At 37.7% G+C, this 27807-nt stretch overlaps 1 protein-coding gene across 6 annotated transcripts in view; it reads left to right on the top strand.

The window, feature by feature from the left end:
- BICC1 (BicC family RNA binding protein 1) overlaps positions 1-27807 on the top strand; it is a 332934-nt gene that overhangs the window by 129153 nt on the left and 175974 nt on the right. The window contains exon 2 of one of the 6 annotated variants that reach the window (XM_065521083.2): positions 24691-24770. The exons of the other annotated variants lie outside the window; for them this stretch is intronic. The gene's annotated coding sequence lies outside the window, so the exon portion shown is untranslated. The remainder of the gene's footprint in view (positions 1-24690; positions 24771-27807) is intronic. 6 annotated transcript variants of the gene reach the window in all.

The raw sequence follows: 27807 nt of genomic DNA, 5'->3' as shown, positions 1-27807 counted from the left end.
CAGTTTTGTTCTTGTGTTCAGTTGAACACAGGAAGACTGGGTTTTGAGTCTATATTGTCTTAGCATGTTGTAGAGTCACCTGCTTCAAGTTGCATTGTAATGGCATATTCTTTTCTTTTATTTCATCAGTCATTTCACACACCTCTTTATGAAAACCACATATCCTGTATTATTCCTCTTTTTAAAGCCATGGAAGCAAGGAATGTCATTCAGATTGTTTAAAAATGTATGTTTAATGATAGTGGACGTAACTTAATTACTACTGCCGTTTGTTTAATTGAATAATCTTTAATCAACATCTGATGAAAGTTTAGTCATTATTGATTAAAATGATTTCTTGAAACCAAACTCAATGCGTTGGATCATGTAGAAAATGAAATTGAATTCATGAGAATAGGTCTTTTAAGAAGGGTCACAAGACAGGACTCTGGATTACAGACTTGTAGTACAAGTAACCATGGAAAGGTCTAGTTAAGATATTTATTGGCATTAGTTTTAAAAGGTTTGGCATTAGTTTAAAAATGTTTGTATATTATTTTGTAAAGTGTTCTCCCTTTATTAGTTAAATCCTTACATTAATTCCTGTACTTGTCAGCATTTCCCTTAATTGAAAGATCTTGAGATACAAACTTCCTTATTTATGGTTGATACTAAGATTTTGGAACTATTTTGACATTATGCAGATAAAAATTACCCTAACTGATAATACACAAACATAAACATTTTTGTGTGGGTCAGAAGCAACTGTTGAAGAGGGTGGCATTAGCTGTTTGTGAGGAAGGAGTAAATTTGATTAGTTCCAATTTTAGGAGCCTTGCCTTTGCATCATGTGTCTTTTAATTGTCTTTTCAATGTCATGTGATTCAAATTGTCTTTGTGTCTTAGCAGGGGCGTAGGACAAACTTAGTCTTAATATATTACATAGAACATTATCAGAGACGTGTATGAAAATCCATATATAAAGATATTGTCACAGTATTGTAATAATTAAAATAAAATTAAAAATAACCTAAGTACTCAGCCATGTAATATTTGAAAAGTGGTATATCCGACATTGGATTACTATGTAGGCGTTAAAAATCATACTTTTTTATAAATATTTAATGACGTGTGAAATTGGTTACTAGAGAAGTACAAAAATTAGGACAAAAGGCATATAAATAGCTTGACTCACATTTTGTTATATATGTTTATGTCTGAAAAATGACTGGGCAAGAATTATGCCAAAATGTTAACCATGACTCTCAGTGGTGAGATTATGATAGGTTTTTATTTTCTTTGTGTACTTTCCTATTATGGACACCCATTACTTTTATAATTAGGACTAAAAACAACTACCGTCTTACGAAGAAAAACAGGTAACAATAACTAACATAGGTTGAAGTCGTTAATGGATTAATAAATTATTGCAATTTAAGAGCATGCAGTTTTTTTTTGATGAAAAACATTTAAGAAGTCAGACTTCTCATCATACTGAGGTTACTTCTGTGTCTTTAATATAACAGTGATAAAGACAGAACAAGTCTCAGATCATCAAGGTGGATCATTTCTAGGTAGTGTTAATTTTTAGAAAAATGTTCCCCCTTTCTTTCATCCATTTGCCCTTGTTTTGACATTCAGAGGTTTAAAATTTTTTAAAGATGTTTTTTACATCTCTGTGTTTTCTTTTCTTCACACCAAAGATACTTAGTTCCTTTTTTATCATATGACTTAGTTTTCAGACCCCTTACCATTCTGTTCACTTGCAGTAGCAAGATTAGTGTCCTATTTTAAATGTGGCAACAATATCTGGGTATAGTGTTTTTGATAGAGCCTGGCCAGTGCAATTGTAGTGAGGCCATAATATTCATAAGATTAAGGTGATCCAGAAGTACCTAAAGATTATGTAACCTTTAGGCACTGTTACATTGGTCACAGACATGAAGAATTGATATTACTTGTCATTCTTCACCCAACGGAAGAGAAAAGATTGGCTCCAGTGTCACTGCTAGGTATATAACATGAAATGAGGATACTTCTAGACTGTTGACTGACTGGTAAAGGCCTCCATAGATGTAACTCGTATGCTGTGCCTATCACTCCAAGCTCTTGACCTGACATGTAGCTTGGAGACCATGTGCCAGATGTGGTAGCTGGACTGTGAAAGTGTGGAAAGCCTCACTCTGGGAGATTTCACCTGGTTCGGATATTGAATTGATAGTGAGAACTCCTGTATGCTTTTTTCTTCTCTCTGGACTCCTTGAATTACCTGGGGGAAAGGACTCAGCCACAGGGTGACAGTCTTTAAGATGATGGGCTGGGTGTAGTGCCTTTTTGTCTGGCAAAAGTAATGTTTAGTAAAGAACTTTAAGCTTTACTGATTTAAAATGACTTCACAGAAGAATCAATGCAGTTTAAAGCTGGATGTGGTATTGTCTTTTTCTTCTAGTTGAGGATATTGTGGTCTAAATAGTCTTAGATTGATTTTTTCTCAAGTTTATACAGGTTGTTGGTGGCAGCCAGAACTTAGCGATATTCTGACTTTATGCTTGACTACTGTTAATACAAGATAAATGTTGCTATTTAAATCAGCAATTATCATGCCCACATTAATGGGATATGTTTCTATAGTGAGAGAAGTTTTGCCTGAAACTGCAAGTTTTATTAAGTAGGGCTCTGAATTAGGGTCATTGTGGCATATTAGAGGGACAACCAAAAGGCTGGAGGCAAATTAATACACTAAATAAATGTATGGATTTTATAGTACTTTGTATTTTGTTTAAATAGATTCAGAATCACACTAAGGTTTGTCACTCCGGTACTTTACTTTCTAAATTTCATCTAGGAGATTTACAGTAATGATTTGTTGTCATCTCATGAATCAATTCTTTATTTGAGTTTGGGACTCTTTCTGGTTTCTTAATAATGATCTTTGGCTTGATGTATTTGGTGTTTTTGATTTTATCTGGATAAAGTATGTTGCTTTAAAATTTGTTTTTTGGCCAATTCAATTATTTCAACTTGCTTTTGTTCCTAAATAGTACTTTTTAATTTCTCGGCTTTGTAGTTTATGTGGTTATAGCTCCTACCTTCCTGCATGAAAAAGGAGAGGAGAAGGCCTTATTTTGCACCACTTGACTCAGCTTCTCTGCTTTTCCAGCCACAGCTGCTTGGGCCAGGATGTGGGTGCCACATGCAGCAACAAACCTTCTCTATACAGTTTACATGACCTGTGTGGCATGCTCTGTTAACTCAGCTGAGCCAGACTCATCTCTATTGAGTTAGGAAGCTAAGATCAGGAGTGGGAATGAGAACAGAATGGGGAGGGTCATGAGATAGCATGGAGTGAAGGAGAGGCCAGGAGTGGTGCTGTTCATTATGGGAAAGCTAGGGTTAGGAGAGGGAGAAGCTGTGAGTAAGTGGTGAAGACTCATCCGCGGAGGGAAGCATGAAGCAGAAAACAGAGGGGGAAACAGATGTTCCAGAGTGAGTGATGCTCCTACTTGGAGTTGGCACAGTTTGGGATGCATCTCAGGGTCTTTTTCTGTTTTTGTTTTGTTTTGTTTAAAGAGATGGGGTTTTGCTCTGTTGCCCAGGCTGAAGTGCAGTGGTGTGATCATAGCTTATTGCAACCTAGAACTCCTGGGCTCCAGCCATCCTCCCACCTTAGCCTCCTGAGTAGCTGGGACTATAAGCATGCACCACCATGTCTAGCTTTCAGGTTCTGATCTATAGTTGTCCCTAGAGTCTTCTCCCCTTCTCCTGATGTAGTTGGGAAACTCTACAAGGCCTAAATCATGAAATCAACTGTGATTCATAAAAGGCATTCAGTTAACTGGGATAATTGCATAATCCTCCTTTCTTCAAAGGGTTTATGCACTCACATGTTAACAAAATTTGGTGTGTGTAGAGTAGTTTAGCTCCTCAATGAGTGCCCCACATTAATTTTTATCTTTAAAGGAGCAGTGCTCTTTGTATAAAAGATATTTCTGTCAAGTCTGTCATTTAAAATATATATACTGCAACAATACTACAGTAAAACATTAGACCATACTATACCAGTGTATGGTGAACTCTCTCCATATATTACATATATACTATAAAAGAATAATATTCAACATATGTTTCTTTTCACTAGTCAGTTGCCAGCATTACTCAAGAAATAATGGGATCGTTGATGTTAATATGTTAGGTGAAAAAAGTGAGTGCTATCCTTTTATGTTGCTGAACTTTTATCCTGCATATCAGAATTTCCTCCTTCTCTTTGTCATTGGCATTAATATTGTTTTCATCACTCTTACACTTTTGTGGGAAGTTTGTAGGCATCCAACATGCAGAAAGGTTAGCATAGCATATAAATATTTTCTATTTTTCTTATTGGTAGTTATGGAGAATGCTTTGTTACTCTATGCCTCTCTAAGTAACATGATCCTTGAATAAATGTTTTAAATATCCTAATGTTACTCTCTCATTTTGTATGTTTAACAGTTGTGGCTTGTCCCAAACTAGCTCTTTGGCAGAATTTTGTTGTTTTTGTTGTTGTTGTTGGATGTAAATTTCTTCTTAAAAGGAGTTATCTCTTGGCATTTTAAGTGGCGGAAAAAAAATTTCATTATCTTCATTTTTCTGTGTGTGAAATCAAAATCATCAAGAAAGGTGTACATATGGCTTTTCTTCTTAGCATTTGCTACTTTTGTTACACTGGATTATCCAGTTATTCGAATTTTTTGCTTCTCAGTGGGCGAAGTACTGATAAGTGGGGAAGGAGGGAATTTATTTTTTTTACTTTTAAATTTTTTTTTTTTTGCAGTTGCAAGATTTAGTAGAGTGAAATAGAGTGAAAACAGAGCTCCCGTACAAAGAGAGGGGACCCAAAGAGGGTAGCTGTTGCCAGCTCTAATGCGTGGGTTTATATCCCAATCATTGTCCCTCCCACTGTGCTCTCAGGCAATAGATGATTGGCTATTTCTTTACCTCTTATTTTTGCTTAATTAGCATTTTAGTGAGCTGTCTTTTATCTGATTGTCAGGTGTGAGCTAAGTTGCAAGCCCCATGTTTAAAGGTGGAAGCGGTCACCTTCCCAGCTAGGCTTAGGGATTGATTCTTAGTTGGCCTAGGAAATCCAGCTAGTCCTGTCTCTCAGTCCCACCTCTCAAGATGAAAACCCAAGTGCTGTGGGGGAGATTGGTCGATGACCACTCTAACTGCTTCCTGCTGAATTGGGGCATAGTAGGGGTTGTGCAGTTGAGATTTCCTTGGGAGGGGTGCCTTTGATGTCATTAACATTGGAGCATGGGCTAGCAGGCCAGTCCAGGGGTTCGCAGTAGATCTTAGTCATAGGTTACATCTGGGGCTCCATTTGAATAACCATTTGTAGTTTTACAGCTTTGATTCTGGAAGAGACAAACTTAACAAGGAGGTTAAAGATATAGGGATTGAAATGTATGGTCTGCAGTGCAGGGGATTATTTCTTTGGCACACTTCACAGGCCCTATCTGCTTGATAGTTTTGAGAAGGCCTGATCCAGTAAATAATAATTTGGCCGTCTGATGGGTGCTATCAATGCCTAAGTGAAAGGTTTGGTGAAGGTTTTAAGTAATGTCCATTGGTTAGCTGCAGGCAAAAGTATTTTTCCTTTTTCAGTGGCTAGCCATCCTGAGGGGAGGAAACTGTGTCCTCGTGAGGTTCCCAATTCTATTTCTTCTTCTGAGTAATGGTGCTTGGTTTCCCAGAGGGGATTACCCCATACTAGGGGTCCTGCAATAAGCATTTCTCATGGAGGGTCCCGCCTTGTGGCTCTTTTGGCTTCAATATCCGCTTGGCAGTTCCCTTCTATTTCCCTTTCCTTTCCTTTCCTTTCTGATGACCCTGGTATTGTAAGACTGCCACCTATTTAGGTTTCTGTACAGCCAATAATAATCTCCTAATGGCTTCCTGATGTTTGATAGGTATTCCCTTGGAAGTTAGGAATTCCCTTTCTCTCCATATTGCTGCATGGGCATGGAGGAATGGGTAAGCATACTTAGAGTCTGTATATGTATTTGCCCTTTTTTCTTCTCCTAATTTTAGTGCCCGAGTGAGGGCTATTAGTTCTGCCAGCTGAGCGCTAGTTCCTAGAGTGAGGGGATTACTTTCAAATATCCATTATCATTGACCACTGCATACCCTGCTTTTTGAAGTCCTTTTTCTACAAAGGAACTTCCATCAGTATACAAGTTGAGGTCGGGATCAGTCAAGGCAACCTCTAGAAGGTCCCCTCGAGCGGTGCAGGTTTGAGCAATTACTTGTTGACAGTTATGTTCTATTTTTTTCTTCATTGTCTGGAAGATATGTGACTGGATTAAGAGTTGCACAGGTGTGCAGTCGCAGCCCTGGTCCTTCAAGTAATAGAGCCTGATATTTAAGCAAACGGCTGTGTGACAGCCACAAGTCTCCTTTAGTAGTGAGTATGCCATTCAGATCATGAGATGTCCACACAGTAAGATCTCTTCCCTGTATCATTTTAACTGCTTCAGATACTAAGACTGCTACTGCTGCCACTACCAGTAAACAATGAGGCCAACCCTTTGCCACTGCGTCAATTTCCTTACTCAGGTATGCCACAGGTTACAAGCTGGTCCCTTGGACCTGTGTAAGGACTGGAGGGAGGAAATTTAGCCAAAGTTGTAACTGACAATAAGCAAGATATAGAGGCCTCTGTATTTCCTGCTTGGTTCTCTTTCTTGAGTTCATCACTAATTTTATGAAAGAAAAAAACAAAACAGAAAAATAACTAGCTTCAATTTCTATGTGCCTGTTTATTCTGGAGTTACCAGGAAACCTTAATCTCCAGTGAATAAGAACACTTTAAACCCAATTAGTTTGGAGTTGTTTTCTTAAATAGAACTTCTTCCTGTTATGTTTTCCTATTGGCATTTGTAAAACAATGATTCATGTGTAAATCAGTAGGAGGTGCTGTTTGAGAAGCTTCCTGACATATTCCTAGGTTGGTAGGTTTGAGAGCCTAAGATTTTCTTGGCTTCAGTCAGTATGTTGAGAGGGGAAGATATTAACAAGATTAAGGAAGTGATAGTTTTCAGTATGTAGTTGGAATGTGGGTATGTGTGCCTTCTTATTTGAGTATTACTTTGTTGTCCTTGTCATATGTTAATATGATGGGCTACCTCATAATCTGTGGTTCCAAAAATTATCATGCCTTCTTCTAAATTCCATGAGAATATTAAAGAAGAAGTAATTTTAACTTTCAAAGAGCTTTTGTTCTGAAGGGAAAAGATGCTTGTAAGATGATGTTAGCATACATGTGTGCAGGCTTCACGGAGCTGCTAAGGACGCCATTCATGAGACATTATTGCCTGCCCTCTGAGCCAAGCACTGTACCATATACAGTACTACAGAGGGGGAAGGGAGACCCTATGGCTCCTGTCCTCAAGAGGGACATACTCCAGAGGAGAAGTGGCGCAGAAGTGCCACCCAGTGTGGCAAGAGCTTTACAATGGAGGAAATGGAGGGAGTGACTTTTTTTTTTTTTTTTTTTTCCTATTCTGAGGACTCAGGGAAGATGGATTTCCTGAGAGAAAGGGTTTGAGGTGAGTTTTGAGGACTGGGTAAAAGGAATATAACTAGTACGTTGGATGAAGAGAGGAAAGGCTCTGTGGCACAGTTTCTGAGCAGAGGGCGGAGTTTACATTAAGATACCTTCCAGACCTGCGACTCCATGACCTGGATGCCCTAATGGAGACAAAATGGAAAGCCATTTCCAGCAGAAAGAACCAACTCATTGCCTCTGCAAAAGCAGAATAAGGAAGAGAGGAGACTGTTTTTTTCTCATATAGCCCAGAAAACAGATTAAAGGTTTTACATATATACATATGTGTGTGTGTGTGTGTGTGTGTGTGTGTGTATATGTATATTGATATCACTTCATCTGAGCTAGTTATTTACAAATTCTTTAAGTGAAAGTTTTAGAGGCTATGTAGAAGGATTTGAAATCTAAAAGTTAGGAGATCATATTGTTTCTATTCATTGTTGATATGGTTTGGCTGTATTCCCACCCAAATCTCACCTTGGATTGTAATAATCCAAGTGTCAAGGGTGGCCCCGTGTCAAGGGTGGGGCCAGGGGGAGATAATTGAATCATGGGGGACATTTCCCCCATACTGTTCTTGTGATAGTGAGTAAGTCCAGGAGATCTGGTGGTTTTTTAAATGGGAGTTCCTCTGCACAAGCTCTCTTGCCTACTGCCATGTAAGACATGACTTTGCTCCTCATTTGCCTTCTTACCATGATTGTGAGGCCTCCCCAGTCATGTGGAACTGTGAGCCAATTAAACCTCTTTCCTTGATAAATTACTCAGTCTCGGGTATGTCTTTATTAGCAGCATGAGAACAAACTAATACAATTGTCTACTCAAAGAAGATGAGAATTGAAAATGATAGCCAGGGTGACCAAACATTTTGCAGTATAGTTGCTTTGCAGCATCTGACTTCATTAGTGCCAGGTTTAGGGACAAATTATTACTTTTTTCTACTACCTTCCTAAATGATAAATGCATTCCCAGAGAGATTAACTTTTAACTATGCCTTGAAACATGAGTTTTCAGCTATTGTGATGCCTTCATTACATTCTGAATGATAAAATTGCCAAGTTCAGAATGACAGCTGTAAAATAAATGGCATCATTTTAATTAAGTTCTGAACCTTTGATGATATGCAGTTTTAAAAAAATGTATTTTCCAGGAAAACAGTTGGAAGTTTCGACTTTGTGGTTTACTTTTGGCTGTGTTTTATGGAAATCAAATGAAAACTTCTGAGAAAAAGAGACGAATGATTCAAATTTGGCAAGTAATAGAAAATTGGGTTCCATTTGTATCAAAGATTCCCTGAAATCATTCACTATCAGTTTAGCACACTCTGGTATTAGCATTTAACCACCAGTATACTGATGAACAAGTACAGAGGAAAAAGCCAAGGATATTTGAGATCCAGTATCATATGCAGAATAAATGTAATAACTTGTAGGGGTGGATTTTCTTTTCTTTTTCTTTTTTTTTTTTTGAGACGGAGTTTTGCTCTTGTTACCCAAGCTGGAGTGCAATGGCGCAGTCTCAGTTCGTTGCAACCTCCACCTCCCAGGTTCAAGCAATTCTTCTGCCTCAGCCTCCTGAGTAGCTGGGATTATAGGTGCATGCCACCACGACTGGCTAATTATTTGTATTTTTAGTAGAAATGGGGTTTTACTATGTTAGCCAGACTGGTCTCTCCAACTTCTGACCTCAGGTGATCTGCTGCCTCAGTCTCCCAAAGTACTGGAATTATAAGCGTGAGCCACCACACCTGGCCTAGGGGCAGGTTTCCAGTTGAATTATTAACTGGAATTCATGTTCTTGTTCCCGTTTCTCCAGTTCTACCATCGACCATTTTAGTGATAGTAAACTCTTAACCTAGAGCACCATTCTTAACCCTGGGTGCAAGTTTGTCTGAGGAACTTTTAAAAACTATTGATGCTTTAACTAGAGATTCTGATTTAATTGTTCTGAAAGTAAGGCCTGAGCATTAGTGTTTTTCGGAAAAGCTCCTCAGGTGACATTACTCTGTAGCCAAGGTTGGGAACTACTGATGTGGAGTACAAGTAAGTACAAAAAGAAGTTGTAAATTTTTGTTTATCTGTGCTGCTAATAAAAGGAAAGGACTTACATTTTACTCTTGAACAACACAGTGGCGAGGGTTGCCAACACCCACCCCACTGTGCAGTCAAAAATTTGTATATAATTTTTGACTCCCCAAAAGCTGAACTACGGATAGCCTAGTGTTGACCAGAAACCTTACTGATAACGTAGTCAATTAAGATGCATTTTGAATGTTATATATATTATATAATATATTCTTACAATAATCTAGAGAAAAGAAAACGTTTTTAAGAAAATCATAAGGAAGAGAAAATGTATTTGTTATTCATTAAGTGGAAGTGGATCATCATAAAAGTCTTTATCCTATCATCTTCATGTTGAGTAGGCTGAGAAGGTGCAAAAAGAGGAGGGATTGGTCTTGTCTTAGGGGTGGCAGAGGCAGAATAAAATCTGTGGCGGACCTGTCACAGTTTAAACCCCTGTTGTTCAATAGTCAACTGCATATGTATTTTGTGTATGCGTGTCAATTACTGATGAATTTAACTTTCTGTTCAGTTTCATTCTCTTAGAGGGTATACTGTGAGATACTAGTTCTGCACTATCTTAATAAATATCAAATGAAAAAAGTTCCATGGTAAGATAAGTTTGAGAAATACAGCCATTTACAGTTAAAAAATAGTTCTTTCCTATAAAACTGGTTGCAAACTGAAATGTGCTGGTTATTTGCATTTTACGCATTTGTTACAGAAATACGTAATTTGTGGCACTTCCCAATATTGTTTGATGAAATGATTTCTTTTTCTTGCTAGAAACTCCATTCTACAAAATTAAACAATCAGTGAATCATTTGGAAATCCATTTTTTTTTCACTTACTGAGATCTGTGTTAGGAATAGATTTGACCTAGCTATATAACAGAGGCTCTCTTGAAAAGTTCCTCAGCGAGCCTTATGAGAAGGGTGAGAGTGTAAATTATTTCAAGGTACACAATTCTTTCCTAAAAGATAACTGTTACCTTTTTATATCCATGCTCAGAATTTCCCTGAAAACTCACCATTGCCTTCCAGGTAAAATTAAATAAATATCCACCTTTGACATAAAATGTTTATTGTAGTCTGGTCCCTTCCTACTGATATAACTTTGTTTCCTATTGCCCCTCAACTCAAGCCCTTCTCTTGTCAACTGGTGGTATCCCCAAGCCCTGATCATTCTTGACTCTAACAGCTATAGATAAAAATACATCCCCAACTAGAAAGTCTTTTTCTCCTCTTTGTCTCTGGCCCTCTCCAGTAGTTGTATAGTTTAAAGTCCATCATTTGTCATTTTCTGGACTAGCCCAGCCTGTGATGACAGTTCTCACTTCTTTATATGTTAAACTTACATATCTGTGGTCACTTTGTTTAGATTTTCTTAAAAAGTTAATTTTCTTGCTTTGTTCTCTTGTTATGAGTTGATACACTAATACTCCAACTAGTTTCTGAATCTTGAATTGAGAGACTCAAGTGTTTTGGGACCTAACACATTGTTCTGTGTATATGGTGGGGTGAAATAACTCTGTAGAATTGTGATGTTGTGGTAGTGTATGGGACCTTAAAGATTTCTTAGTTTAGCAGTCGTACAAATGAGAAGAAGACCTCATTTTTAAGTGATTTATCTGAGTCACATGGCTAGCCATTTGTTGAATCTGGGGAGAAAACCCAATTCAACACTGTCTATTATGCTGACAATTCATAACTTTAAAAAAATCTGTGCTCTTTCAAGAGAAATTAAATTTCATATTTGTCTTTCTTAATGGGAAAACACAGTAAATTAAATATTATTAAAGCAATAAGAGGTAGTGCTGTCTTGTCCCATCCTCCTGCCTCCTCACCTCCCACCTCCTCCCCAACACACAAAAAGATCCTATGGATGTTCTTAAGGAGCTGTTTTCTGAGATGGGGCCTAGGAAGTAGGTTTTTAAAATTTGGGTGATCCAGAGTCGATGATGATGTGCGTTCTTCCATATACATTATTGTCTCCTCCTGCTTCTCCCCGCTTTTTTCCCTCCTCCAATTCATGCCAGGCTGTCATTTGGAATCAATAAGTGAATGTAACAAATAAGAGATGTTAATACTATAAAGAATACTGAACTAGGAGCCATGAGTTCTGGCTTTGAATCCCAATACAGTCACCAGCTATGAAATCTTGGGCAAGTCATTTCACAGCTGAGCTTCAGTTCTCCTGCTTAGAAAATGGGGATAATTCCTCATAGAATTGATGTTAAAATTGGTTGAAATATGCGCTCAAAAGTGTTTTATAAAGCATTGAGCAAATGTGAGAGATTATTTGATTCTTTAGAGAAGACCCTTTCATTCTAGTGTTTGCATCCTCTGGCTGGGGGAAAGGCTGTGTGGCTGATGGAGGGTGAGGCACCTTCCATGTCTTTAGTTGCTTGGAAAAAAAAAAACCACACACAGTTCTATAATATTTTTGGCAGTTTGTCTCAGTTTAAAGCTGCGATCGTAACTTTTATTTGGGGATACTACTTTCTTGATTCTTATATGAGGAAAAATTCCATTTGTTGGTTTCTTTTTATTTAAATATGTTTATGTATTTTGTATTTTAGAATAAAAACATTTCCTTCTCAAGTGAAGATTTTTTTTTTCTTTTCTTTTGAGGTGTTGGTTAAGTTCTCATGTAATAGGATAGTTGGTTGCTATTAGAAATATGTTTTTTCCTTTGTTATGAAATAGAAAATTGTCAGAAACTGATAGGCTATGGTTGGATGAGGTTTGCTACCAATAAAGAATTATCAGGGCAAACTGAACTTTTGTTTAGGATGCAAAAATATTTGTTTTGCTTGGCAGAATGGGATAAAAAGAAAATCCAAGAAACTTCTTGTTTCAGGAGCTGCCAGTTCTCTCTGTGGCTCAAAGAACGTTTCGTGTCTCAGCCACAAGAATTTGCCGCTGGTTCTGATGTTCGTTGTCTTCCCTCCTCACGCACGCTTTGCTTTCAGCTTTACAACCCTTCGCTATGAGGTGATGAAAGTTCTTCCAGGGCTACTCATTAACTTTCTCTTCTACATCTTAGTGGTATGAATAGTGGGAGCCTTTCATCTTTATTGTTATCAAAGCTTTTATTGAATATCGAATGCAGGGCACTGTGTTAGAGCTCTGTAAGAACATGGTAACAGAGTAGATTCTGTCAGTTATTGGTTGTGAGTAGAGGTAGTTTGTTGGGGATCAGTATAGGTACCAATGGAATAACTTATAAATTGGTACAGGCATGGTGGACCAGAGGGGATCTAGTAACTATGCACTGTGGTAGCCAGGGGAATCACTTAAACAGGACCAGTAAGGTACAGAAGGCCTGGGAATTTGGGGGAGGTATGCGAACAGGAGGATAAAGGGACTGGTATCAGGAAATTAGAGGGAGGAATCTTGGATGTAGGATGTAGTGGAATGAAGTGGATTTTAAGGTTTCTAATACTGAATGACAGACATAGTAACACATCTAGCAGGAGGGCCATTTTGGAGAAAAAAAAAAGAATGTAATTTTAACTAATACATTGACTTTGAAGTCTAGGTGGTAAAGTTTAGAGTAACAGAGCAGGGCTGGAAATAGTGACTTATTAAGAATTAACTTGCATTCCAGAAATTGGGAGTTCATGTAGAATTGCCTGTAAGCCAGGAGTTTTCTTATTCATCTCTTTAATGTTATAGAAAATAACATCTGTACTTTATGGTAAGTAATTATGGAGTTAAAAAAAAGCCATTTGAAAAAAACAGCTTAAAAATGTCAAATAGGAAATGTGGGGATAAGTGTATTCTTTTCAAAATGTGGTTCTGAATTGGAATAACTCAAGCTGCAGTTAAAGGAAAAAAACCTCATTTATTTGACTCTTGCCTTCTTTGCTTTCTTCCTGTCTCAGGCTCCTTCCCCCAATGCCTCTCCCCTTTTTGGTCTCAGTGCTTCTGAAATGTAGACACTGGTCTACACATGGGTCACCCAGAGTTCACAGACTTGAAAGTCCTCTTATTCCCAAGAGCTGCATGTGCCTCATCAGCTTTCTCTGGGTTTTGTGGCAGGGGGTAATGAGAAAGGATGCCCGGAGGCTACTTGTACCAATAAGAGTCACTACTTGTTGTGAAAAGAGCACCAATGAGGAGAAAGCAGGCAGAGATAGTCCCAGTGCTGGGTATCTCTTCAAGGCCTCTGGTTCCGTTATTCGTCAAAGGAGGGGTAGAACTAAATATATGGTCTCTAAAGCTTTGAAATTCTTTTCCTTTGCTTTCCCTTTCCTTTTCCCTCCCTTCCTTGCTTTCTTGTTTGCTTGTGTCTTTTTCTTTCTTGCAGTTGACAAATAAAAATTGTGTCTATTTATGGTGTACAACATGTTACGTTGTATATATGTACATTGTGGAATAGCTAAATCAAGCTAATTAACGTATGCATTACTTCATATACTATCTTTTTTGTGGTAAGAACACTTAAAATCTACTCAGCAATTTTCGAGTATAAAATACATTGTTATTAACTAGTCACCATGTTGTATAAGAGATCTCTGAATTATTCCTCCTAACTGAAATAAAATTTTTTTAGTGTGCAGAAGATCCATATCTATACTCTAAGTGTTCCCAGTAAATCAAAATAGTGTCCAAGAAGCAGCTCATAGAGCATATTTGTTTTCAATGTGAGATTTATGTAGCACTTTTATATTTGCCAAAGCTTTTTTTTCCCTAAACTCCGCAGTGCAGTAGGGCAACAGGAAGATCATCAGTGGCGAGCCTGCCATTTAAATTTTTTTTTTTTTTGCTTTTTTTTGAGACAGAGTCTCACTCACTCTGTCGCCCAGGTTGGAGTGTATTGATGCAATCTGGGCTCACTGAAACCTCTGCCTCCTGGGTTCAAGCAATTCTCCTGCCTCAGCCTCCCAAGTAGTAGCTGAGATTACAGGTGCCCGCCACCACACCCAGCTAATTTATTTATGATTATGATTATTATTATTATTATTGTATTTTTAGTAGCAATGGGGTTTCACCATGTTGGCCAGCCTGGTCTCGAACTCCTGACTTCAGGTGGTCCACCCACCTTGATCTCCCAACGTGCTGTAATTACAGGCATGAGCCACTGTGGCCGGCCAAATTTTTTTTTTTTTTTTTGACACAGTGTCCTTCGTCTTCCAGGCTGGGGTATATCTTGGCTCAGTGAAGCCTCAATGTCCCAGGCTCAAGTAATCCGCCTACCTCAGCCTCCCGAGTAGCTGGGACTACAGGCATATGCCACCATGCCGGGCTAATTTTTGTATTTTTTGTAGAGACAGGGTTTTGCCATGTTGCCCAGACTGGCTGCCATTGAAATTAATCCAGAGTAACCTTCTCAAATGCAGTGTGGTAATGAGAAACAGGGTCTAGTGCAACAAGGAGTTTGTGATTTTCCCTGAGCCTCATGACTAAGATCTTCTTAACCAAATTTTGGACAGAAATGGTAATTTTTCAGTAAGCATAAGATAACATTACTTTTTATTCTTTTTTTCTGGTGGGAGTACTGATCAGTAAGTTAAGCAATGTAAGCGTCTTAGGAAAGATTGGGTTGGAAAAGGAATTGAATCCACACTGTAGTTTTGTCCTGGATTTACATTATATGCCCTGCCTGTGTTTAATGACAACATTCCTTGAGCATTTTATTTGCTATTTGGATATGAAAAGGTGTTGGTTGCATAGGAAGAAACCAAAGTTATGGTAGAGTGTTTGTACCAAAATGTTTACCTATAAACACGTTGGGCTGTCATGAAATGCAGTAACTAATCTTTATCTATACTGAAGAAAGCTGCATTGTGGCTTTTTTACATGCAAAATCTTAAGGTGTTATAACTCAAGTTAGATTTTAAATAAATTATGGACTGCCCTTCTTCCCTTTGTTTGTGACCTCTTAAATCTCTGAGACCAAAAATGTTTACATATGCAGCTTATAGACATTTGTTAAACCCTAAGATGGTTATTGCAACCATGGGATACTCAATTAACTATGCATTTACTCATCAAAAAAATTTTTTTGAGCCCACTAGCGTGTGACAGGTACTGAGTTGGGTCTTTGGAATACAGTGGTGAGCAGTTATGATGTGGATTCTGTCATTATGGAGCAAACGTAAATTTCACTGAAGAATGCAGGCAAAGTATAGAGAAATGAGTAGATAGAAAATTACTGATTATAATATAGCTATGAAAGAAACAACTTGGAAGGGACCTATTACATGGTGAACACATCAAGTAAAAAGCTCTTCCATTTTTAAACAAAATAATTTTGAGGGACAGCTAAATTTTAATCACTTGCTTTGGATAGATAAAAAACTTTCTTAAGTATCTATTTCAACTTTCAAAAGCAGTTCTTTGCTTTTCCACTTAGAAAAACACATTTAAAAATTCTTGCCCATTAAGGATATAATTGTATTTTCTTTCAATTGTCTTTATTGGAATTCTTTTACAATTCTTCCAAAACAATAATACATTCCTTAGAGCTGAGCCTCAGCAGGAAAAATGAAGCATCTCATTTGATGTATTATTCCATTACCTATGATGTCAAGGCAGTTGGTAAATAATTTCTTTTTATAGAGCAACCACAGGGGGTTGCTAACAGTGTGATCCCCAGGAAATGATTTTGGGAAGCTCTGTCATGTGATGGCTGCTATTCATTATCTACTCTGTGTTGGACAGGCTTGGGGTTTTGTTTGCCTTTTAAATCAGGGCAACACTTGCATTGTGGTTTTGCTGTCGTGCCCTTTCTTCATGTCGGAATTTTTCTAGGACTTGTTGCAGATTCAGAGGCAGATGTTTGTCTTCCTGAGGTTAGGAGATGATTTGGCGCCATCTAGGTTGAGTTTTTTTCTTTCCTTTTTTTTTTTTTTTTTTTTTTTTTTTTTTTTTTTGCTTTCCTGGAACAAACACTGTTACTGAATGTTTCAAGCAATGAAAATAGCTCAGAAGAAATGGTATGGTGGTGCCTTCATACCCTTAGCTATTCGAGTATTGACTAGTCTTAGATTAATCATTTGTAATATTAAGTTCTAATAATACAGTGAAGGTTATCATTTGTATTTTAGGAAACTTAATAGCCTCTATACTTTGTAATGGAGAATGAGTTGGCTGTGGGGTTAACAATGTGGTTATATAGAGAAAACCTCTTTTGAGGGGTTCTTTTTTCAAGAAATTGTGGTAAAACACACATAAAATTTACCATTTTTAACCATGTGGTCTAGTGGTGTTAGCATTGTTGGGATTCACATTGTGTTACGAATTCACATTGTGATTCATATTGTGTTGGAATGTGAATCACAACAGTGTGAATGTACCTAATGTTACTATTTTGACGACTAAATGGCCACATGTTTTCAGAGAAAATAATTTAACATTGGAACATAGTTACAAAATATTTTGCAGGGAAGACACAATTTGAAGTTGTAAAGCAGTGCCACAAGCTTACAGTAAAACTGAAATAGCCAGGGCTCTTCAAGGCCAGCTTTGCACATTTAAGTGAATAGTAAGTAGTCATTCTAAAGCTGGCATTTAGAATTATTAATTAATTAGTAGGTGCTGAATACCTGGAAAGTAGCCCAGGGAAGTATCTGCATTTTGTGAGGGGTGAGTTAGGTTCTACACTTTCGGGATGAGTGGAAATGAACAGCAGCTACTCATGGTGGCTTCTTATTCCTGAGTTCTGAAAGAGACTGGGGGTATTTTCATGTACTGAGTACTGTCATATGTAGATCTTAGCTTGTCTTCCCTGAAATGTTTATTAAATCTGTGTGTGTTGTGTTCTGGGATGTGGAAGAGTGACTTGGTTGGTTGGAGGAAGAGGTCAGAGTGATAAGTTGTAGGTTGGCATTATTCCTGGAATGTCATGGAACTTTTCCTGTAATGAGTTCCTGGTGACTTGAGAACATTTGCAAAACCATGCCCTCACGTCCAGCTGTGCAGTCATCCTTTCTGTTCCACACAGCCAGTGGTCTCCCAGGAAAGTGTGGTTGACTGTACAACCCATCATTCTATTGTACCAATCACCGAAAACGCATATGTTCAACAATATGAACCATTTGTTGTTGTTGTTGTTATTATTATTATTATTACTGAGGCAGGATCTTGCTCTGCCACCCAGGTTGGAGTGCAATGATGCCATCACTGCTTACTTCAGTCTTGACCTCCTGGGCTTAGGCAGTCCTCCCCACTCAGCCTCCTGAGTAGCTGGGACTACATGTGTGTGCAACCATGCTTGGCTAATTTTTTACTATTTTTGTAGAGATGAGGATCTTACTTTGTTGCCCAGGCCAGTCTCAAACTCCTTGGCTCAAGCAATCCTCCTGCCTCGGCCTCCCAAAGTGCTAGTATTGCAGGCATGAGCCACTGCGTCCAGCTCTGTCTTTATTATTCTTGTAAACTTAATGTCTGCAAGGTGTTATTTACCAAAGGGGTTTGTAAACCAGATGTCTCTTCTCTTGAACACTGATGAATAAAATCTTGTATTTTCTGTCTTTCTCAGCTAATCATTACTTAAACCTTCAGCTTAAAAACTGGGGAATTGAAATCCCTGTGGCTGGCTAGTCCTCTGAAGGCTTTGTGATGATGTCACTCTCAGATTGGGACAGAAGCATTTGAGAGAGGGATAATACTCTTGCTTATGTGACAGCTGTGTGTGTCCAAGAGCATTTGGCTACATTCAGTGATTTGAAGGCCTTGTTCTGATTACAGAGCTCTTTGCTATCTTCTTCCTTTGCATCGAATTTTGTCAAATTTCCCAGGTATTCCCTGAAGAAAGTTCCTCTCTAGTTGTCAATCACCACCTGTCCATCAGAGAAATCTTTTAGTTACCTCTAAACGTGAGCTTGGCTGGGCTAGGTTGAATGATAGAATTCTTATATTTTTACAGTGAGTTCTGAATAGCAGAGTGGTCAAGACTTACAGTACATTATTTTATCCTTTGTTCCAAAAAGGGGTTTGAAGTGGCTTAACAATTTACATTTAGTAATACAGATTGAAAAATAAATATAAGAGGAAATTGTTGTGAAGGGAAAATAAGTGTTGGAAAATAATTTGAGCAATGAATAATAAGGTTTGTACACAACACACACCATCAGGATCTGAGCTTCCTCCATGGCCACAGCAGAAAAGGAAACCTGACCAGTTAGGAGAACCACAAGGTCCATGAGATTAAAAATACATTAGTGACTCTGGAAGATCACAGGCTTTATTGCTACAGGAACCTTGGAGGAGCCTCTGTTAATTACCTAATGAAACACTGCAGTTTTGTGTCTGGTAGAATATGTCCTTAACAGCACCTACTCTGCTGAAATATGGTTGTTTCCTGTTACGTGTCAATATAGGAAATAATATAGTTGCTTTCTATTGTGTGCTAATATGACTTAAATCAGTTCTAAAAAAATTAGAAATAGTTTTGGAATATCTACGATGAGATATATACCTGTCAGTCCTCCATGAATATTATTTCTCCCAGCTGAGTTAGGTAAGGTGGTTATCTGGCCTTTAGTGTATTATTTTTACTAATAATTATTACAGTAGCACCAGTTACAACACATAGCTACTCTTTCCCAAGTACCTGTAATGTTTTAAGCATCGTACTAGGGCCCTTGCTACAGAAGAGATCTCTTAATTCTCAAGGAAACCCTGTGGCTTTATTCTCATTTTAGAGAAAGAAAATTGGCTCAAAGACTTTGACTGACTTGGCCAGGTTTGCATGGCTACCACTCCCTGTGTGTCTGGCCGTGATTCTTCTACCTGATACCCAGAAGTTGTATAAGGAAGACAGTTTAGCTCTTCTGAGTCAATTCCCTAAAACAATCAATCCTCTTCTCCTATTAGTCTGTGCAGCACAGAAACAGAACCCCACCTGCCCCTGTGCCTGGGAAGTCTCCGATTTTTTAGGACATGTGTATCCCATACGTGCCTTGTGGCAGTTCCACAGCTGGCTTGCTTTAGGCTCCATGGAATTGTACATCTGGGACCACGTTAGAGTGATTGAAAAATCTAGATAAGGATAAGTATTTTCTTGCTTTAACTTTTTAAATGTTCTTAAGCTTCAAAAATAGAATTGAATTTAGTTTGGCCAACATTGTCAGGAAGGGCAAGCTTATAAAAAGAAAAAAATAACCTTTCATGTAAAGTTATTTAAAATCTGATAATATTTCTACTGTGCCTTTTTGATTGAAAATTTAAGTTAAAAGCAATGTATAGATTTTGCCCATCATTTTGATTTTTTAAGTGTTTATGTCCAAAAGTATGCCTATATATATTTTAAGTCGGAGGCCAGGTTACTTTTAAATACCGGTTCTTAATAACAATAAAAGATCATCAAGTAGTGTTATGCTCACATTCTAAAAGGTTTAGTCTGTGTCTAAACAAACAAAAAAAATTTTCTTTATATGGACAGATAGAACCCCCACCCCACTAATACGCACTCTCTTTCTTACACTTTGTTGTACCCTAAGTCAAAGTACGGAAGCTCATGATGTGTTTTAAAGAGGAAAAAGGTATGCAATTAGAACCAGATTGACATTTTGGCAGGTACTTATTTTTCCAGGATGAACGTGCTTTCAAAAATTGCCAGTGGTTGCCAGGCAGACTTCAACAAACACAAAGGACATTTCCCAAGCATCTAACCTGGCTGGTTTCTCCATTTAAATTTTGTGATCCTGGCTCGCAGTGTAGTAAACCCTATTACTATTTGAACTCGAAATACAGAATACTTTTGCCAGCAGTCCCATTGGCATTCTGTGGCAGTCGTGAAGTTAAATTTTCTTCCCCAGGAGGCCAGTTGACTAGCTTTAAACGAAGGCACATTGTCGAAGATTGTGGGCAGATCATTTGAACTGCCTTGAAGTTGAATAGAAACTATATAAAGAAAACAACTCCATTTTGCCAGAAGCAGTTGCCTTTTTATTTGGTGTTCTCCTTTCTGATCACTGAATTTTCCTGCTGAGTTTATGCTTATTGTATCTTTCTCTTTCCTCTGACAAATGAACAGAACCCTCACATACGCAGTTATGGTCAGTCTTTTACTTAAATAACTTTGCTGGATGAATTTGGAACAATGCCAGAGAAACTGAAGAAACACTTATTTTTCTGGAATAGCAATTAGATTTGCAAAGCTTTTTTTTTTTTTTTGTCTGAAGAACTGTTTAACCGTAGGTCTGTCCATTTCCTTATTTTTTGTTTGTTCATTCATTTTTGTTTTCCACTGCTTGTCCAGGCCAATTTTTCTTAAGAATAGTATTATGCCATTTACTAATAGATGGGAAATGCAGACTAATTTTGAAGGATAGAAGCTTAAAAGAGCATCTTTTAAATGCATTGATCATATTGGGGCAAAGTGCTAATAAATAGCATGCACAGCTGGGATAAGATTGTAAAATATTTATCCTGACTTGTAATAGTAGTAAATGACCTATTTGTTTGGGCTAAAAGTCTCAATAATATAGTAACAGTTTTACCATGTTTTCTAGTAAGTTATGACTATCATATATTCTTTTAAAAAGGTTTTAGGGTCTTGCAGGCTGTCTGCATTGTATTTGGATATTCATTACCTAAAAATGAGGCTATAGATTTCCTTCTGCGTGTATATCCTCTTATTACCATTGGAGACGAGCATGATATCTCCATGCCTCCTGTATAGAACTTCTTAGGAAACTCATAGCCGAAACGACGGGAGAAACAATTTTATTTTAGGCCGTGGAGATTCTTGTGAAAAATGTTAACAAGTAGGTAGTGCTGTAATTGGGAGATATATGTTCTTTCTTTCTTGCCTGTTCCGGATTTTTTTAAAAAATTAAATACTACAGTCAATTTTAGGGAGTTGACATGCTAGTTTTAAATACAACAGAAGATATTTCTTTTCATAGGTTGATATTCTATTTGGAAACATAGCCTTTTTCCTTCCTTCTCTCTTTCTTTCCTTTCTTTTTTTCTTTCTTAAGTAAAAAATATACTTATAGAGAGAAAAAAATTACAGAAAAATCCACAGCAGGAAGTAAAGAACAGCCAAATTCTCTCCCAAAGATACTGTTATACATTTTTGAAGCATCTTTCTAATCATCTTCCTATGATAGATATACCTGCATATACCACTTTAATTTGTCATTTACTCTGTAAACTAGTCTGTATTCTGTTTTTTTCTAACCATCAACTTTTCTTACAAAATCCTTTTTAGGTACAGTCTCACATCAAAAAATATGATCATGTTTTATTTAGTAAGAAAAGTAGCATTAAACAAATTCACTATTTGCCTATAATAACTATTGAAAAGAGAATATTCCAAATTTCTATTGTAAGAAATTTAGTTCGTAAAACATTGAAAGTGTATTATTTTAGGAAAGAGCATGAATATCAAAATAACTTTGCTGCATTGGAGAACCAAAAATCTTTGGCCTTTAGCTTATTTCAGAAATTTGGAAGAACTTAAAGATAATTCATGAGTTTAGGAAGCATTTTAATACCATAAAATGCTACTTATCTGGAATCCAGAGAAATGAATCATAGTGGTTACAGTATTAAAGACTGAGTGATTTTTTTCCCCAAGGTGATTTTTCCACAGTCCTAAAAACCATCATCTTCACGATAACCTGTGTCTTTCTACTTGTCAGCACATTGAAACATAAGACTTTTCCAAGTCCCAGAACCCTCTTTGGCTGCTCATAGCTACTTTTCAATCCTTTTGACGGGGTTTAAAGAGCTACCCTGCACCAATGCAAGAATGTGTGCTTAAGGGATTTGAAGATGGCTTTCTCAGAAAAAAAAAAAAAAAAAGTGTGTATAATCATGTGAAGGAAGCGTGGCTCTGCAAACATGAAACTAGCTGAAGTTTTCTCCAACTTCCTTCACTGTTTAGCTTTGACCAGAATTACAGAGAAAGTTGATAAGCAAGGTCCACGATCTACTGATTTTGTAAGTGTTGTAAACTGTTGGAGAATACCGTGCGTTAGTAATGCATTTTCCAGAAACCACGTATTTTTTTCTACCTTTATGACATGCAAAGTTATTATCATAACTTGATCTGGTGGTTTCTTGCCTTATTTTAATTAGAAAAGATTTTCAGAAACACACATGACACAATCAACTGCATTTTTAAAAAAAAAAAAAACTGCTTTGCTTTTCTAGCAGGCCATTAGGCATAAGTAAGGGCAGTGTCTGCTCTTTTGACCAAGACCCTCTCCTCCAGTAGAGCATGGCTGAAGTCATCTGCTTTAGGAGGGTGTAGTGTTTTGCAGCTGTAGATGCTGTTATATGTAAAAATATTTTAACAACTGCCATCTTTGAACTGTGTTCTCGTATGTAACACATTGTATACAACTCAGTGCTTCAGCCTTGTACTGATCCTTCAGTGTTTTTTTGTGTTCCCCTATGTTAAATGTCATTTCTCTCTGTCCTTTGCCATAGAGGCTTTTGAATCCAAGCCAAAAAGGGCATTTATTATACACTGAGTTATATTCTCTGGCATGTAGAATACTCTTGTATGCTGGCCACTCCACTTTGACTTAGTGTATTCCTATAAATATGTCTATTGCGTTTAAAGACTATGATATGGAGGGAACAATGGTATGTTTAGTGTCTCTCTCTCTCTCACACGCATACACACACACACAGAGACACACACAGAGGATCTCTTATCTTTAGGCATCAGAACACTAAGGTACACAATGCCTCTACATTGTTTGAAATCCTCTCCATTGTTTGACCATAATGCTACTTGCTACTCCTGTATCTTATCTTAATCATGATGACTCCTGATGATTCTGCTTTTCTCTTTCCTTTCTGCTTTACATTTTCTCTTGATAGTTGCAATATACATGTTAGTATCACATGATTTGAGTAGGACCTTACTTGTTACCCCATAATTGGTGACTAAGACTCAGAATGGAGAGCCACGTGGCCCTGGAATTCTGAAGAGTGCTTTGAAAGATCTGCCAACACTTGAAGGCATACACTTCTCCTTCACACTTATTGAGAGGTGACAGAAACTTCTTTAATAACAACAGCCACTATTACAAACCACCCTACTACCCTGAACACCTTCTCCCCAATAAGATTAAAGAGAGAAGAAAGAAGTGGAAAGTCATTGGTGATATAAGGTGGTGGGAAATGGGGTAGGCCCCATAAAGGCGAGTAGATGATCTCCTGGGAGAAAGAACTTTCCAAGGAAATCTGTTTTAAACACTGGGCATTTTACAAGAGGAGGAGGCCAGTGTTTCTTTCCCTGGTTGCACAACTGCTTAAGGGACAGACTTGTTGATGTGCCCCAATGCCTATGAAAAGAAACTTGAAAAGAGAATTGGGGAGAAACTCCCACAGTGTAGCACGAGTCAAGTAGGTATCACTGAACGAAGCTCAGCTTGTGCTATCTCTGTAGTAACCCACCCATGAAGCCTGCCTGCTAGGTTAGTAGAGCCCAGCAACTAGAGACCGTCAGATATTCTGCTGGTATCAGAGGGTAAGGAGACATGGGAGATACCGATTTTCTCATGTAAGCGAAGTATGCAATGGGAACCCTCATGGATGTCTTTTAAAAAAACTCCTCGACTCCCACGAGAGAGCTGCACCTGCAGAGGCAGTCAGCAGCCAGTTAATATTAGAGAAGCACTGAGAAGCAGTGGAAAGAGAATTGCGGCTGCTTCCAGGTAAGTGAGGAGACATTTGCTCCTCTCAATAGTACAATCTCTATTGGTACTATTCTGTGTGGACTTTCCAGATATTGGCTCATCTAATCCTCCTAGCAACATGGGATTACATAGGTTCTACTGTTGTTGTTCTTTTGCATATATAGGAACCAAGGCACAGAAAGGTTTATTACCTAGGATTTGGATCCAGGGGGTCTGGCTTCCAAGACCATGCTATCACTACCATATTGTACTTGTACTACCCTACCACCCAATATTGAGATAAATCACTTCCAAATATTTTTTTGAATATAACTGTAAGAAATACATTGACCCACCACTTGACCCAGTACATAGCTGCATAAAAATAATGAAAAAACATTTCATGAAACATTACTTACGTGTAATACAACCTTACCATTTTCTCTTCTTTTCTGTTACATTAACAGTGCTACTCACTACCTACTGAAGAGATGATCTGCAGTCCCGAAGAAGTTTGAAAGGAGAAAAGAATAGTGCCATTCCCAATGTACATTTCCTCTCTCTCTCTGTCTCTTTCTCCCTGTCTTCCTTTTTTACTCCACTGCCTCCCGTGCAACCCTAAGTTTCCTGAGCTGTTAACTCTAGCTGGTCATGTGGAGCAGGTTAAGTTTGAATGAACTGGTTATGAAAGTGGACTGTTAGATTTCACTGGACTGAGTTTCTGATACTACAAGTGACCAGAACTTTATGGAATCTTACCTTAATGTTAATACATTAGAAAGAGGGATTCCAGAGAACACAGTTAAAAACAGTGATGGTGAAGTTTCTGTTCCTATCCCCACCAAATGATGATTCTTTCAGTGAGCTGGTTATATCAGCCTTCAACTGTTTGGACTATGTGAGGGGCTTGCAGTCCAGTCAGGATGACCTTGTCTTCCAGGGGTTGGGCCTGTCATCCATGGAACATTGGTTACACTCTTCTTATTCATGGCTCGAATGGGGCTGTCAGGGTTCTAATTCCAGACCTGAAGCTATTTTGTATTATTAGCCTAGGATAGGCTTTACTGAAATAGCTTATTTTGCTAAGTCAGACTTGTTTATTACTGCATTTATTACATGCAGCACACTCATATTCATTCATTCCTCCTTGGCTTATAATTTCTTTTCAATAAAACTCAGGCTCCTCATATCCTTTTTATAAGCTTTTCAAGTTAACCTGGAACTCCCCTTGTTAAAAATAAATAAATAAGTCAAAATGAAAAGATGTCTCGGAGGGAGAAGATGAAACCAACTGCAGTCAGTCTTTGAAAATTTACAAGACATACAAATGTTAATGGTAACACTTCTGTTAGAGTTTGTTGAATCGTGCTTTTTAAAGACCAAAAAATTACTGGGCTCCCTCCTCACCCCACTCCCAGCTTACAAATTACTTTTGTAGACGATGAGGAATGCCTGCCCTGAGCACTTTCCAGGCTAAAATGATTGCTACCACGCTTTAAGCTTTGTGACCTTAATTGCCCATTTGTCTGGAAGTTGGAGTAAAGCCAGACTCTTCTCTGAGGGAGATTTTGGCCTTGTTCACAAATACTTCCTCTGCACAGTGAGATGGGTTGTCTGTCTTGGCTTTATTTGGCATGAGGCCATCCGCCTGTGTTGAGAGACAGTGAGCAGAAAAGACCCAGCACACGCCAGTATTGTGGAGGACATCACCCACCACATTCACAGACTGGACTCTATAAAAAACCGCCAGGGAAGCTGCCTGCACATCTTCATACCAGCAGCATCTGTGCTTCCATCCTGAAAAAGTGGTTTGCTTTTTAGCTATGGACAATATGAATCGTGTTCAGATGTTGTTTCTCTCTTTGCTTAAGGGACATGGGTGTAAAATTTGCAGCCCAAAATAGTGGCCATTCAAGCCCTGTGTAATGAAATTCAGTGTTCCAGTCCTAACCTTTCTTTTATTATTTCCCTATCCTGATTTTTCTTATGAGATTCTCTCGGTTCTTTATTTTATGCTTTTGTTTCTTTTGTGCTTTTTTAGACACCTCCAGTCCTCTTAGTGAACTACATACCTCCAGAGTGCCGTTGCCAAGTAAATACTGCGTGTCTTTAAAGCTTTAATCTCTTTTAATCTGCTACATAAAATAGTGGTTCTGTATGAAAATAAGTTATTTCCCCAAATTTATAGTGAATGACTGAGAACAGCTTTTCTAGAAATTTTGAGATCTTGTTGTAGGCTTGGCAAAGGTAGACATGACTAAGTAAAAGTGCGTCCTTTTCTTGAGATAATAGGATTAAGATGGTTGAAAGGTCCTGTTAATTGCTCAATAGACCTTGTTGGTATTAAAATTTATGGAACCACCCAGAGGGCCATTCCAAATTCAGTAATGAACTGAGATAGAAAGCATATTTAAAGTTGATATTTAATAGTTCAGAAGACAAAAATGGAGTTGGAGGCATTGATACTGAGAAGCAAGAGATCTATTAGCTACGTTACTTGGAGAGGCCATTTTACCTTTTTTTAAATTGGTCATCTCATCTGTAACATGAAGAAACTAGACGAACATAATCATTCTATCATCTCTAGAGTTTTGTGATTTTTTTTTTTTCAAATGCAACTGAAATAGAACCTCAAAAAGAGAATTTACTGTTATTGCTTGGGTAAGTAAAAATTTGGGAATCCTGAGTTTTGGGGTCCTTAGCAGTAGCCAAATTAATGTGTTAGTTCACAGACCCTCATTGCTGTCTCTTGGTGCAGTGTCTGGGGCTGTAGACACAGTCTTTTGCTCATAAATCTGAATATATAATAGTAATTTATAATAAAGCAAATTGAAGTTGTGTGTGCATACGCTGGCATACATGTGTGATTACAGTAGTTACCAGAAAGATTACCTGCTCATAGTTATCTTCTTGATAAGTTTTAAAATACCCATCATTAGCATTCAATAAATGTTTATTGTTTTGATTTGAAATTTTACATCATTATCCACATAACGTTGTCAATTATATAATGTCTTATTGCCTTACCTTGGAATTAATTTTCTTTTAATTTTTTAGAGATGATAAAATTTTAATGTTGTAAGTACTACCTTGTTAAACATTTTTCTTTCATGATTTTGGGGGAGGAGATAGTTTAATATTATTACTGGTTAGTGGATTGTGGCTTGTTTTTACTTATTTTAGAACTCTTAAACCTATCTTACATGTTTAATAGAGGAAGGTAAGCACTGCACCTAGCACATAATTGGAGTTCTGTAAATGTTCTTTTCCTCCTTTCTTCGAATCAGTGTTTGCTATTAGTAGAAGGCTTCACAACTAGAAATTTATACACATGGAGGCTGAGCAGAGGTTTCCTTGATACCATGTTATATACACTGGAATATTTTGGCCATGCAGATGAGGGGTTGAATCACCAATGTAAGAGACACACAGAAAACAAATTAGTACATAGGTATTACCTTAGGGCTAATCATTGATTTTTTTTTTAATAAAGTAAATAAGAGTGTAGTATTTAAAAGTTAAGTTACTCTAAAATGTGAAGTATATTTAGCCAGGTTGAATCGATTTTGATGGTTTATGCTGCT

This window comes from Macaca fascicularis, chromosome 9 (assembly GCF_037993035.2).
Source record: "Macaca fascicularis isolate 582-1 chromosome 9, T2T-MFA8v1.1".
NCBI classification, from domain to species: Eukaryota; Metazoa; Chordata; class Mammalia; order Primates; family Cercopithecidae; genus Macaca; species Macaca fascicularis.
Note: the sequence above shows the minus strand (reverse complement) of the source record. Positions and strands in the feature narration are given on the sequence as shown.